This window comes from Panthera leo, chromosome A2 (assembly GCF_018350215.1).
Source record: "Panthera leo isolate Ple1 chromosome A2, P.leo_Ple1_pat1.1, whole genome shotgun sequence".
Lineage (NCBI taxonomy): Eukaryota > Metazoa > Chordata > Mammalia > Carnivora > Felidae > Panthera > Panthera leo.
Window position 1 is genome coordinate 129,450,160 of NC_056680.1, and position 12,179 is coordinate 129,462,338.

The window sequence follows — 12,179 nt, forward strand, 5'->3', positions numbered from 1 at the left end:
GACAGAAATAGCATGAATGGAAATCTGAGCTTGCTTCAACAAGCCCACAACTATGAAGGCATTGTTAAAACAAAAGGTTAATATTCAGACAAAATCAACAGAATCTATAGGAGTAATTTCTAGAGAACACTTTTCCAACTTGACTATTTGGGTTTTCCCTTTTCCCCTGTTTAAAAAGGTTCATAGCAACTGGAAAAAATTTGAACATAACATTAAGAAGTGTGACTTCTGGCCCCTACACCCTCTTTTCCAGCCCCCCACCAGAAGAAATGACCCCACTCCGATACTCATGCCAGCAACTGATGACTGCTACCTAGCCCTAGAGGACACTAATCTCAAAATGGGAATTCTAATTTCTTTTAACTCTATAAAACCTATGAAGTTAACAATATCATTAAGGTGTACACAAATCTAGAGTCATATAATAATTCAAGGATTTTAAGGATATTCAGAGATTTTCTTAAACTTAAGTAACAAAGGTTATTATAATGAAAGTAAGATTATATTAATACTCTACACATTAGAAACTCATAATGGCATTATTTTCTACTGAGAAGAATTTAGCAGGATGCAGGCCACAAACAAAAAGGCATTTAGTCAGTAAAGTAGTAAAATTATCTTTAAAAAAAAAAAAAGCCAATTACAGTGACATTACTACAGTGGGATATATAAAAGATGAATGACACATTTCTCGTAACTTATTCCCCCAACTCCCAGGCAAGAAGTACAGAAAGGAAATTAATGCTGTATTTTTGTGAATATGTTTGTATATTTCTGGGATGCTACTTCTCTTTCTGTTTTTTAATTCCCTACTGTTTTTCTATTATTTTAAATAAGAAAGACAAAAAAAGAAGGAAAGGAAAGGAAAGGAAAGGAAAGGAAAGGAAAGGAAAGGAAAGAGGGTTCCTTACTTCCATTAGTGATAGAAAATGAAGCCAATCAAAGGGGACTTATTTTTAAAACTTCCAGTCATAATTAACCTGCACACAATTTTAAAACGAATCTGGATGGTGGAGTTAAGAGGATGATAAATCTATACTCCAAAGATTCTCTACCTATATCATTACTTACCATGTGCAAGTTACCATTCCCCATTCATCATTTACAGTACTACAATGCTCTCGCAAACATGAACCATAAGCATGACAACATTCATGCTGGAATCAAAAAGAAATGCAAAGCTTATTTACCACATATCTACATTAGGATTTTCCTTTCATTCTCCTTCAACAGTAAGAACAACAGAAGAAGTGTTTTGTTAGTTTGTTTGCTTGGTTTTCCATAAAGTGGTTAAAACATCAGGAAATTTTGTTTAAAAAAGAAATAGGCTCATAGAGAAGATGGAGCCTTCCCTGGGGTTCCAGTCTGATGAGGTATACCCAAGGGGCAAAGATTTAAGAGAAGAACAGCAGGACAGTACTGCATCATTATGTCCTCACACTTTCTGGTGTGTGGGTCTAAGAGAATGTGTCAGAGAGCTGTTGTCAGAATTTGGTTAAATGTGGCAGGTACTCAGGAACTTTAACTAAATCTTCAAGCCATTTTTACCTATCTATCCTTTATCTCCCTCCCCGCCCCACTCCATCTGAGTTGGGAGACTGAAGGCAACAGAATGGAGGAGCATCTGTCCCTCGATAATCACAAGGAATGAAGGAGGGGGGAATAACTGGTCTGGATGGTTTGATGGCGACACAATTTGTGTAGCTTTGGGATACTTTTATGTGGTGCTATTGGCTCCTTTTAAAACCCAAAGGCAGGAAAATGAAAACAAACTAACATGTGTTGTAATCCATCTGTCCCAGCAGCTATTTCTTCCTGACTCACACTCTCCCACTACCCCCACCTCATTACTGGTGTTTCTGTTCTCTTCCCACTTCTGTCCTTTTGCCTCCAAAATACTCACCCACACCATCACCATTAACATCATCAGAAGCTGATATACGTAGAAGGGCAGTTCATGCCAGACATGGTACCTAAGAACAGTTCCTCATGCTGGGGAGAACACTTCAAATCTGGGGTACTATAAGCAATGCTTTCACACAGAGAGTCAGATGGACTTAAGAAAATTCTTGAGGTCGTACGATTTTTTGCAAGTGAAGATCAATTTACTAGGACTTCTCATCAAAGGATCTAATCAGAGGCACTGGCAACATAATGTGTAAAGTAAGAAAAAATCTGAAGGGAAATGAGAAGCAAAGACATCATGCTATTCAGCGTAGGGGCTAGAAGAAAGAAAGTGACTAGGATTCTGGTTTTACCCTACTGGAACCAGAACTCATTTAACCAACAGTGATTTTTCTTTTTCTTTTTTTTTTTTTTTTTTAACATAAACAATACTTAACAGAAGATAAAACAATGAAAGAAGAAAAGCATTCAGTCAGAGATAATGCTTAAGAAAATCCAAGATGGGTTAAAAAAAAAAAAGCAAAAAAAAAAAAAAACAAAACCCAAAAAACAAAGAAAATAAAATCCAAGATAGAAAAACAATATGTGTTAGGGAAGAACATAGATATAAATACGAAAAGAGAAATACATCAATGTACTCTAATCAGTAGGCGCTACAGAGATGAGAGGAACGCAAAAGGGTAGAGCGGACCCATTCAGGGGAAAACAGGGAGGAGCCAGCTAGTAGATAAGGGAAGGGAATGAGAAAATAACAGAGGAAAACAGACAAAATACTATGAGGGAGAAGGAAAACCTTGCATTTAAGAGTTGAACACATCCTAAAATTTGGTTAGAAGGTATGGCAGTTTTCATTCTGGAGGTTTAGTAGTTATAGATTAAAGGCCAAGGTGTAATGATTTCATTTGTCTTGCCCAGTGAAACCAATTTGGAGGAGAGGGGAAGGTACTATCATTTTGAGGTGACTCAATTTCTTCAGACTAAAGAGCTCACTGATAGTCAAGAATTGGAAAGGCCAAATGAACTGAGGGCTTCACCATAATGTACTTGGCTCTTCCTAAATCACCAACTCAGTTTCCATAAAAAAAATTAAAAAGAAAAAAAATACCCACAACACTCAACATGAAACATTCAAGCGTGGGTATACTTTCAATAAGACAAAGAAAAAACATGATATAGCAAGAATCCAAAAGGGCTAACACATAAAGAGCTTTTGCAATACTAATTATTTTTCAGTCAAGGAAACTCTAGATCCTATTTTTATTGTGGCCCTTAATTATCATGACAAAAATCAACAGGATGGAGTCACCAGAACAATAAGAAATAATGCACTAAGATGAAGAAACTACTCATCACTACAAGGGAGAGACTCATCAAATATTCACCCATTCCAATTAGAAATTGGGCTAATCCTGAGGATTAGCCCTATCCTTTCAGGAGTGGTCATTTATGACACAGGGTATGTTCACAGAGCTGTATTTTTCTTTCTCTTCTTTTCCTAGTTAGCCAACTTCTCTAGCCTCATCTTACTTGCTATCTCTGGAGCTGGGGCCACTTGTAAAATTTTATGTGCTGTGCACTGGAAACTAATGTAACACTGTATACCGATTATACTCAAATAAAAATTTTTTAATTACATTAAGAACTAAAATTTTATTTGTACACTATTTTATTCCAACCACAATTCAACCTGCCCGCTTTGGGTATGGAGAGAACTTCCAGTTTGAGAGGAAGGTGGAAGGTGGGATATAAGGATATATATGATACTGAACATGAAACATGCACATATAAATAAAACATAAAGCAGAATGGGCTAAGCATATGCTAGCAATATTAAAATAAGGAAAAATTACTGAGGGAATTTGAAAGTTCAGGGAAGATTAAAAAAACAAACAGGAATTTATGACAACCAATAAGCTGAAGAATTAGGTTAGATTTTTAATTTTACAAAATATATAAATAATGTTTTACAATCACTTTTTTCCAGTCCTTAATATACATACCAAAAATGAAATTGCTAAGGGAGAACTGTTCTTCTTATTAAAAGAAGCGATCATTAAACTGAACATTTTTATCTGCCTAGATGTTTAAGAGCCAATTATAATGATATGATATCTAATTTTAAACAAAGGCATAGAAATTAATTAATCTAGAGTCTGTCACAAAATAACCTATTTCTCATGCTCAGCATACAGAGCAGTAGTGTAGGAAAGAAAGGCTTACTTTCTGTAGAATCAAATGTGGCTGATTATTTGGTAGCTCTAATTTCACAGGAATTGAAGTTAACTCAATCCTTAAGATGGTTCCTTTTAAATTCATGAAATTCTGCACTTTTATATAAAAATGCCAAGCACAGCATGATTTGTAAGTAGCAGGCAAAATTAATTTTAGACTATATCAGCCATTTGCCACCAATGAACCAAATAACTTGTAGCTGTGAATTTACAGCAAAGCAAAAATAAAAAATGACAAATACATTTGATAAATACATGTTATGATTAAGTGTGAAAGTTAAGAAATATATCATAGAGCTTCATGACTCTGTCAAATGTTAACTTCTCTGTGCTTTGGTTTCCACATCTGTAAAATGAAGTTAATAGTGATAACAACTTCATAAAATACTTTGGGTGATACCCGGCACAAAGAACATGCTCAACAATGTTAGCTGCTGTTAACAATGCCCCGACTATTATTACACAACATCACTGTTTCTGTTCTTGTTCCTCCCTACCATGAATATCAACAAATTACCTTCCATCAAAAAAATGTTCAACATTCCCTAAGTGCCATACACAAAGACGATATTCCTTTCAAAAGGCACACCCACTTACCACTAGTTTAAGCCAAGTATTGTAAATCTTCTGGATATTTGAATGATGAAGTTCTATGGAGGCCTTGGGGGCAAATCTGTCTATCATGTACAATATTCAATTACTGGAGATCTGACATAGACGCAAGTGATCAATACAAGTAGACAATGGTGTACAAACAGCCATACGTGAAGATGGGGAAATTCCTAATAGCACAGGGGAAGCCAGAAAAATAAGCAGTAGTCCTGGAGGCCATAATTAATTATTGTTATTCTAAATGCAACAAGAAGTCACTGGAGAATTTGTGTTTTAAGAAAGTTTTCTTAGTGTTCTTTGGAAAATGGGGCTGGGAAGGTAAAAAGCGGAACTGATGAGCACAACTGAAGGCCATTACAGATATGAAGGCAAGAAATAATGGAGGGTCATGCTGATATGGTTGCAACCGAGATGGAAAAAGTGATAAAGAAGCTATATGTTGCCATAAAAGAATGCATGTCTTTACGGTATATTACATGTGAGGGAATGAGGGAAAATAAGGAATCATGGTAGACTCCTGAGTATCTGACCTGAGAAACTATAGAAAATGGGGCTGTGTACTGGGTTGGGAAGTTTAGCTAAAAAAAGAAAGGAGTAAAGCAGGAAAGAGGTTCCTGGGTGGCTCAGTCAGTTAAGGATCTGACTCTTGATTTTGGCTCAGCTCATGATCTCACAGTTCATGAGTTTGAGCCCTGTGTTGGGCTCTATGCTGATGGCTCAGAGATTGTTTAGGATTCACTGGCTCGCTCGCTCTCTCTCCATCCGTACCCTGCTCATGCTCTCTCTCTCTCTCAAAATAAATGAATAAATAAATAAATTAATTAAAAAAAAAACTGCTGTGAGTTTTTAAAAAAAGAATAGAAAGGAGGATAAACAGTCATCAATACTGTCTTTTATAAATGCATAATTAACCTTCAGCGGTGTTTTTTATTTTTCATGAGGATTTGGATCATGGTCTGGGTCACTTGCTTTCAGCCTGAAGAACTTCAGTATTTCTTACAAAGCACATTTGTTAGCAAAAACTTATTTTTGTCTTGGAATGTCGTTATTTTGCCTACATTTTTGAAAGGTAGTTTTGCTGGGTATAAGATTCCTGATTGACACTTTGGTGGACTTTTTTTTTTTTTTTTTTAAACTTTCAGCACTTTTAATATGTTATCACTGCCTTCTGACCTCCACTGTATTTTATGAGAAATCAGGTAGTAATCTCCTGGGGGTTTCCCTGTATATGATGAGTAGTTTTTCTCTTGCTGCTTTCAAGAATTCTGTCATTGGCTTTCAGCATTTTTACTATGATATATTTGGGTGTGGATCTCTTCCTACTTATCATACTTGAAGTCAATGAGCTCCCTAGATGTACAAATAAATATTTTTCATCAAATCTGGGAAGTTTTCTGCCAGTATATCTCCCAATACTTTTCTTCCTCCTTTCTCTCTCTCTTCTCTCCTGGTATCCCCATTTTTTTTTATGTTGATGCACTGATGGTATATTTTTCTAAGGTTCTGTTCATTTTTCTTCATTCTTTTTTTTTTTTTCAAAAAAAACTCCCACCCTTTTCTAAAATCTACAGTTTTTTCTTGAATTCTCAAGAATTCCCACAGGCTTAAATTCCTGAATACTCTGTTTCAAATAAAGTCATTTCCTTACAGAAGAGCTTCTGAATTTTCTCTCCTTATGGGCTGCCTCTCTCCCTGAGCTAAATCTTTGACCCCTTATTCCAGAGTTGGAGGTGGATATGGTAGGCTATTCTTTAGAGTCACACTCTTGCTTCATGGACAAGGTTCAAGGGGCAAGGTTCAAGTTTACTGGGGCAGTAACTCCGATTTTCTCAACTTGCCTCTCTTCATGCAGCACCTCCATCCAGTGAGCAAGCTGGGCAAGGGCAAGTGCTGCCCCAATATTCCTGGCCTGTTGTACCTCAGGCAGAGCCAATGCCCTGTGAATGGGGGCTGGGTAGAAGGGAGGCCCCCTAGCTCTCAGCCACTTTGGCTGGAAATTTAGCCTCTGCATCTCAGAGCTAAGGGAGTTGAAAAATACAAGGAGCCATCACCCTTCAGTCAGACACTGTATCCCTTGACTGAGAGCTCAGGGAAGAAGCAGCCCCATCTTCTCAGCCACACGTGCCTGGAGGAGAACTTCCATCATGCTGAGCAGGGGCAGGTGGAAAGGAGGAAGTGGGTAGTGGCACAGGGTCACCAACTCTCTCTGTTCTTATCAAGATTTAGTAGGACTCTTGAATAAGTATCTCTTTACATGCTGTATGCTCTTAGAAAAATGTTCTGATTTTAGCACTCTTTAAATATATGATCCTTACCAGTTGCAGCTGTTTCTGTTTGGGGTGGGTCTATGCAGCTCCTCATGCTGCTCTTCTGTAGCAAAACTCTAAAGACACTATTTCTTGACAGTATTTTCATCCTTTGTGTTTGGGAGGTAGGGGCTAAGGGTAAAACATAATTGCTAGGACTTCTAAATGTGAACTACCAAATCACAACCATCATGAGGTAGCAGCAAAACTTGCAAAAGAGAGTATTATTAGATTCTGTCATAAAATCATCTTCAGTCAAATCTGCTTATTTATGAAATATTTCATACCTCATTATTATCAGAGCAAGAATTTTTACTTCTATTCCCTCTCATGTGCTTGATTTACAAAATCTATCATCAGAGTTTTGCTTTGAGTATTAGGATATTACATGTGGGGTCTGTGAGGTAAGATAATTGGCTTTTAAAATAAATACACTACAGGCATTTATCTAATGTGGGCCCAACTCAAAGCCAGAGAGAACTTCCAGGAGTAGATCCTGGCTGCAGCAAGTAATAAAATCCTGGTGGGATCAAGCGAGGTATTCACACAGAGAGGTCAGAGACAGGATCTATCTCACGGTCTCTGGAGTAGAGGAAAGAAAGGAAACCAAATATCTAGTAAGAGTGCTGTCAAGTGAGATAGCACTGTTGGAAAATGAGTCGATGGAGCAAAAGCCAGAAGCACTAGGAAGACACTAGAACGTCAAAATGAGCCAGATTAGAGAAAGAAATAAAATGGGCGTGTGACAGCACTAGAAGTCTACTGAATCATTAATTACATGATGGAGGAGCCTAGCTGCTTTAATCCTCTGCCAGCAGAACCAGATTACCCAAAGGACAACTGTCAGTTAACACTGCCATCTTGAAAATCTAGACAAGGTACCATTAACACTGCCAATGCTCAAATTTGAGGATGTATCTATTCTTTCAGATGTACTTTCAAAGCTAATTTAAAGTGAAGGAAGGAAGGAAAGAAAGAAGTAAAGAAAGAAAAGAAAAGAAAAGAAAAGAAAAAGATAAAGTAAAAGAAAATCACTCTTCTCTCTTAATAGTCCCACCTCTACTTCTGACTTTTAATCAGTATTATTCAGTTTGTGAATGTGCCTATTGCTATTTCTTTAAATCAACTTAACTCTCAGACGATGCAATTTTGACACCATTGAGGATAATCAAAGGGTTTGACTATAGGCTCACCTTCTGAAAATCAACTCCCTGTGATCTCTGAATTGGTAACCCTGTCCATTGGGAGGCCTGTGTTCTAACATGTAAATGGGATAAGTATGTGCAAATACTCTTGTAATTGTAATTGCTAGCCCACAGATATGCTATTTCTGGTTTTGGGAAGACTTCCATGTCTTCTTTAAAGAAGTGGTTAGCCCATTGCTCACAGTTATAGCAAAAATAAGACTAAAGGAATACATAATAAGTTATCGAACATCAACCTAAAACACTTAAGAGATGTCTGAAATTTTTTATTTTCATTGAGTTTTATCCAGAAAAGAAAATTACTGACCAAAAATGAGGATGGAGAGTGGCCCACTGGCATATACTGGAAGCTGTAATTATAGGAATGGATGAGACCATTCAGAGGGAATTCACATTTCCTTCTTAACATTGGAACATTTTCACCTTGAAATTTCCATCCTTATTTTATGATTTTTGGATATCAACATTTCAATGGTATATACTGAGGATTCGGTCAAGGTGGAAAAGTGGTTTGTTTTTTACTATTATGCAATAATTATTATTATTGTAATTTTTTTTCAAAACACGAAGCACATAATAAGCTAGTGGCTGGAAGCTACTTTTTAAAAAATGTATACTCGGGGCACCTGGGTGTCTCAGTCAGTTAAGCATCTGACTTCAGCTCAGGTCATGATCTCGTGGTTTGCAAGCCTGCAATGGAGTCTGTGCTGACAGCTTGGAGCTTGGAGCCTGCTTCGGACTCTGTGTCTTCCCCTTTCTCTGACCCTCCCCCACTCACACTCCCTTTCTCTCTCAAAAATAAGTAAACATTAAAAAAAATTTTGTTTAAATGTATACTTATGCATACTCATATGAGTATAACTTTCGATTTTTTAATTTATTCAAATACTTGCCTTTATAAACTGCAAATTTTTTCTAAATAGCAAATTTTCCTAACAATATTGCTAGTGATTATATCTAAGTTAGCAAAATACAGGTAATTTAGAGAATAAAATCAAGCTCTAATCAGTACTTCTATTAGTTTATACTTTGGTTTTCTTAAATATAGCATGAAGCATTAAAAATGTATTTTTTTAATTTATTTATTTTGAGAGGGAGCGAGAGAGAGAGAGAGAAAGCATCTTGGGAAGGGGCAAAAAAGAGGGAGAGAGAGAACCCCAAGCAGGCTCTGTGCTGACAGACACGCAGCTCAACCACACGACCACGAGATCATGACCTGAGCTGAAATCAAGAGTCGAACACTAAACTGACTGAACTACCCAGCTGCTCCTAAAAACATATTAGAGCATCATTTAATACCATATTTTGAACTCTTTTTTTTTTTTTTTTTTCTTCACGGTCATTCAAAGAGAATGGTTTAAAGTGTAAATGGTTTAAAGTTTAGATTAAACTGAAAAGCTAGCACAAACGCGTGCAGTACAGCCTGGGTTTCTTTTGTTATAAAGGCCGTCAAAAAAACTGCCAAAATATGAGTAAGACCTATAGATAAGCACGTTACATCAATGTTAATTTCCTGATTGATCATTGTATTTTAGTTACGGTCCCATGTCATACAGTAAGCAGAGGTAGAGAGGAATCATGCCTATACTTTGTTCTCAAACAGTTCAGGGGGAAAAATGTATGTGCTGTGTGTATGATATATGCATATATATTTGTGTGTTTGTGTGTATTGTATGTATACTGTGTATGTACACACACATATTTATAAACATTAAAGGCACTGAAGCAACCTTAGGGATTATACCAATTCAGTAACACTAAATAACTAGAAAGAGAGAAAGAGAGAGAATGAGTGACTGTGAGGGAGTGAAGGATAAAGCAAATGTAGTAAAATGCTAACCTTTGAGAAATTAGGAATGCTTTGTACTAATCATGTAACTTTTCTGGAAGTAAATGTAGTTGAAAATTTAAAAAAAACAACTTTAGAATAAAGAGAGCATGGTTTAACAATTAGGGAGTTTCAAAGGTGCAGAAAAAGGTCACATACTGCATTTCCAGCCAAACGATGATGCCAATAAGTACCAGCTTCTTTTAACAATATTAGAAAGCAAATTTTCTAAATGCAGTGTTCAAAATTCAGAAGCATCAATAGAGTTCTCAAGAATTATACTTCAATAATACGGAGTTAAATGGCTGCATTGCTCTGTAAGGGGAGGATGCTCAACCCCAAAAATGCAATCTAACTGTCAAAAGTCTCTTCACTTCAGCCAAACAAAGAACAATGTTCACTTCCTGCACAGAATTAAACTGCACTCCCTCCATCTAGAGCCTCTAGATGGGCTCCTCATCTAGGTAATTCCTTTTAATCTGCTGTTGGGGTTACAACGTACAATTGGTAGGAATGCAACCACGGATGCTCATCTTGCTAAGGCAAAAAAAGAAAAAAAAAGACTGCAGAAAGTGATGTGATTAGTCAATATGATTTCTTCTAGTTGTAAACTACATGTGCAAACTATAGGAAATAGGATTTCATAAATACTCAGATAATATGAAAAGATTTTGACGTTTCTCTCAGGACACATTGAACCAGAGCCAATGATTTTTACACAATTTACTTCAAGTCACAGAACTGAATTTGCCTCAGTAAATCACAGTGGCTCAGTCTTAGTTCACATTCCTAGGATTCAATTGCTAACATCTATTGGAGGTGACATTTATAATAACCATTTGCTCAGCAAACCAAAACCAGGCTCATTTTCATGACTATTTTTAGAATTTCAAATTCTTACAATATTACTTTTGGATTTTAAAATTCCCACAGAGCACAATTTTGGAAATTTCAAATTACTCAAGCTAACGAAACCTAACCATAGATTTTTTTTTTTTCTCCTTAAAGTTAAATGGATCTCTCCCAATTTTCTCCCAGTTTCGAAACTCAACAAAGATAGTGGTTAATGTACCTTTGCAAGGTAAGTTTTAGGTAAGGGGCAGGGGGGAAGGTGGGGGGTGGAGTCAGTTAACTAGACAAATCCCTTTATTTATTAAATAGACAAGATTACAATTCTAAGAGACAGGAAGACATCAATGAAGCATAAAGGACCTGGAAATTAGGTGGTAGAATGTGTTTCCAAAACTAATTTCAATGTTATTCTTTTTTCTCTTTTAAGTACCAATAACCAAGGAATAGTGGGAGGAAAGCAGGAAAAAACCCCATACTTTGTTGAATAAAACCAGTTCTCTTGAAAACCTCTGACTGTACTGCTTCCATTCAATCACCAATCCCATAGTCAGAGGAGAAAACAATGGAAGTCAATATATCGACCCACTGGGATAGTTTGAATGTTAGGCATCCCAATCTCCAATTTCAATTTTGTATACCCTTGCTTCCTCCACTATGTTTAAGGAAGTCATTAGAGAGCCTTCCTTCCAATAATAAAGCCAAACAGCTCCTGAATACCTCTCTTCTCATAATTGTCTTTCTACAAGAAGGGTATGAATAGACCAAGGTGACATCAAGCAATGATCCACCAAGACTGAAGGCTAGAAACTTCAGTGGCAAGACCAGAGCAATAGAAGGCAGACAGATGCTGGCCACTGGCAGCTGGCTGGGGCTCAGACTGAAAAGAAGAATGGGGAAAGGTGATCATAAGAACAGGAAAACAGGGCTCTACAGTAGAAGTCAATCTACATATTACAGTAGGCAACAAAATGGAGGATGGATTCTGCCAAGGCTGGAAACTTTTACATAGGGCTCTACAGTACAATGGTTTCTTTCACTCTTTCCAAAGATGCAACAAGTAGTTTTTCATTTCAGTATGTTGGTTGTAAAGAGAAAAGGTAGCATTAAGGGAATAAGGTGGTTTCGATGTCACTTACTGGTAGTCTCACTCAGGATTCCAGCAAGGGTAAGTGATCCATAGGTCAATAAAATTGACAAAGCACGTGGAATATGGGGAGCACGTCTAAACACCTAGAACTTT

At 36.8% G+C, this 12,179-nt stretch overlaps 1 protein-coding gene across 1 annotated transcript in view; it reads right to left on the reverse strand.

Annotated features, from left to right (window-relative positions):
- The window catches only part of DOCK4 (dedicator of cytokinesis 4), a 430,451-nt gene that overhangs the window by 171,732 nt on the left and 246,540 nt on the right, over nucleotides 1–12,179 (reverse strand). The window lies entirely within an intron of this gene.